The sequence below is a fragment of the Mirounga angustirostris genome, unplaced genomic scaffold (assembly GCF_029215605.1).
Source record: "Mirounga angustirostris isolate CCGP_5_RB_7025 unplaced genomic scaffold, mMirAng1.0.hap1 SCAF_5, whole genome shotgun sequence".
Lineage (NCBI taxonomy): Eukaryota > Metazoa > Chordata > Mammalia > Carnivora > Phocidae > Mirounga > Mirounga angustirostris.
Window position 1 is genome coordinate 23,050,197 of NW_026991713.1, and position 3,806 is coordinate 23,054,002.

Consider the following 3,806-nt stretch of genomic DNA (forward strand, 5'->3'; position numbering starts at 1 on the left):
AGGAAGATGCTGGAGAGAAGCTGTTTGAGAATATTAGGGATTCCTGAAGTGAAAGAGATCAACTCCAAGGTGACACCGACCTCTCTCAGATTAGTGACCTTTTGCTTGGTTTTTCTTGTTTGCACAAGCAAAGACTTTCGACATATTCCCCAATACACTTAATTCCCCTCTGCTTGGCACGTTACCAGCAACATAAAAAAGAGAGAAAGTGAGAAGCTCTCATTTTATCTTTGAGCTGCTTAAATATTTATGTTCTAATTTGTTATTGACTTCATGTGAAGTTTTATCAAAATATAGATGGAAAAGTTTAAAGATTGCTCCTGGGAGAGCACTTAATCCATTTAAAAATAAATTTCTAATGGCCAGATTTTCTGGGCTTAAAACATGAAGCTATGAAAGAAAGCAAAACCAAAGAGGCCCAGTTTATATGCTGACATTTGTAGATGAGGATAAAGAAACTTGGTAATGAAAATGCTAATCAAATATCATTGTGAATGCTCGTTTTTTTTTTTTTCATTTTTCTAATATTTGATGGAAGCCTTTCCTAGATTTCTATTTTAATTACTTTTCATTTGCAAAAATTGAAACCTAATTAAAAAACACCCTAGGGTAAACCCTTGGGGATGGGTCTTTGTTGCCTTCCATCTTCAGTTTCTAGCTCACTTTTAGCTTACTCATGCTTCCTTAGACGCTTAATATGTTAATTCTTTCAGAAATAGTTATATGTTAAATGCAGGGACTGGGCAACATATATGAAAAAGACTGAATTTCTAATGGTGAAATTTTGGAGAATAAAAAGAGAGATAAACAGATCATATACACACATAATCTTTCAAATGCAGTCATACGGATCGATGCTTGAAGATCTATCCCCAGTCACTGCTGCCTTTATGATATAACTAACATTATTTACCCTTCTATTCTGAGACCTTGCTGACTTATTTTTGACCAAAGTTCTTATAGCAGTGAGTTCCATGTCACAAAGAAGAGCCTTAGCTGAGGAGATTGTTGAATAGCTCTTTCAAAATTCTAACCCACTGAGATTTATTTTACTGGCAAAAGTAGCATATATTTTGATTACTTTATAAAGGCTAGGTCCGGCTTTGTTTATTTTGATTGGTCAAAGATTTTCTTATTTGCTTGGATCAGAATTTCCCATATTTTAGGCCTCAGATCAGGGCAAGTTCACAGAAACCTTGTATGGATTCTCAAACCTAAATTTGAAAGGAGAAAGAAAGGAAGGAAGGAAAGAAGGGAAAGCGAGAAAAAGAGAAAAAGAGAGAAAGAGAAAGAAAGAGAACTCTGTGTAGTCCCAGATTTTTGTCTGGCCTCCCGGAAGTGGGATACAGCTTCCTGGGGGAATGAGCAAGGTCCTTGCTAAAGAGACAGAAGCAGGAAACATTTATGACACCTCACAGAAGCAGTGTTCACTCCTTCCCAGATCTCTCACAAGGGAATTGGAGAACTCTAGAAGCTCTGCTCACCCAAAAGCCTCCAAGCTGGAAGCCATCACATGTACTGTGTTGAAAACTTTGCCATCTGCACATAGCTCAAAAAGATGTAACTGGTAGAAGATTATGTGTCAGAGTGTGGGCCAATTTCAGGACAGGGGCGGTGCCTGTCTTTTTGACTGAAGCAGATCTAGCTCTGAGCCTGGGCCTGCTGGATCTGGGAAGGAGTGAACACTGTCTCCTGTTGAGAATGGAGACCACCAATTATTGGAAGCCCTGAGATGCTTTTGTATAATTTGCATGTCTCCCAGGTCTAATACCCAAATTCTAGCCTAATTCCTTATTACTCTACCAGGGCTGTTATTCATCTGAAGCATCATACATGTACAGTGTATGAGTCAGGAAGTAGAACCAATAAGAGATCTGTATCTCTATATCTCTATATATCTATATCTATATCTGTATCTGTATCTCTATTATAAGGATTGGATTATGTAGTAATGGTGGCCTACAGTCTGCCGTCTGCAAGCTGGAGGCCCAGGAAAGCTGGGGGTGTACTTTGGAGCCTGGGAGCTAGAGAGCTGATAGAGTAAATCCAGGCCAAGTCTGAAGGCCTGAGAATCAAGAGTGTTAGAGGGCAAGAGATCTGTGGACCAGCTCATGGAGTCCAGCAGAGAGAGAGAGAGAGAGGCTATCTAACCTTCTTCCTTCTTGTTCTATTTGGGCCTTTAACAGATTGGACGATGCCCATTCATGCTGAGGAGAGCCATCTGCTTTACTCAGGCCAGCGTGGATTCCAATGCTTATCTCTTCTTTGGATGCAAATTATCTTCCACATTCTGGAGCAGAGAGGTAAATAGATACAATTCTTTTTTTTTTTTTTTTTTTAATTTTTAAAGATTTTTATTTATTTATTTGACAGAGAGAGAGAGAGAGACAGCAAGAGAGGGAACACAAGCATGGGGAGTGGGAGAGGGAGAAGCAGGCTTCCTGCTGAGCAGGGAGCCTGATGCAGGGCTCGATCCCAGGACCCTGGAATCATGACCTGAGCTGAAGGCAGCCACTTAACAGCTGAGCCACCCAGGCGCCCCAATAGATACAATTCTTAATCATCTTCCTCATGTCTATTTTGTATCCCTGCCCCAAATATACACATGTGCACAAGGTTTGGGGTATGCTGGCTCTCTTTAATGTTCCCACACTTTTGCTTCCTTTATACTTTCAGTGTGATGTATATTTGGTGTGTATGTGTATGTTTGGTGGGGTAGGGTGGGTGGGAGAGGATGGGTGGTTTAGGGAGCCTGTGCTGGATAACAAAAAAGGTTTTATTTTGTTTAGTAAAGACTATATCTGTTCTTTATTATATATATGTACACACACATCATCCATCTCTCTCTCTCTGTCTCTCTCATCTATTCATCCGTTTATCTAATTTTTGTATCAGGATATTATATATATTATTGACCCTCCCCCAATTAGTGTTTCATTTGGGGAACCCTGATTTGGATCTGACAAAAATAATTCTAGAAGTCACAAAATTCTGACTCTCTACTGGTTACCAGTGAGGCAAGAATCGGTTCTGATGATCTCATTCATCTATCAAATTTTAATTCAGAGCTTGTAAGATTGATGCTGTGTTAGCTTGCTTCCTACCCATTTCAAACTCGTTTCCCTTGCCTCCTTCCATAGAAGTTGCAAAGCTAAACACTTACATTTTTAGATAGCCCTGAAGCTATGGGTGGCCATGTAACACTGTTCTGGCCAATGAAACGTAAGTAGGAAATATTGCTTGAGATTTCAGAAAAGGTGTTTGCTTTCTTGATATAATACATACTACCATCTGCTTTCTACACCCTATCTTCCTTTTTCTTGCCTGGAATAAAGATGTGATGTCTGGAGCACTAGCAGCTACAGCATGATCATGAAGTAAGACCAAGAGAATCCATGACTATGGCCCTAATGTCCTTCACCTAATGAATCTACACAAGCAATTACCTCTCAGATTTCCTGTATAAGCCCAGAAAATGGGGTTTTCTAAGATTCACAACCAAATGCAATCCCTGACCCATATAGGTAGGCATTGGGAAAATAGTGGAAAGAGGACAGGATGGAGTCTCTGGCTTACGATTTTGTGAGCAAGACAAGTCTATAGAAGTTGAGGTCTTTAAGCAGTGTCCTCCATAGACATACCTTGGAAGCTCAGGGCTCATTTCCTGCCTGAGAAATCTGGAGACAGAGACCAATAAAACACATTTCTAGGTATTGATGCAGATTCAGTGGCAACTCCAGGGTTAATCCTGCAGGCTAGAAATAAATTATGCTCTGTCTCCACCAGACTGAATCTTTACTAAAACA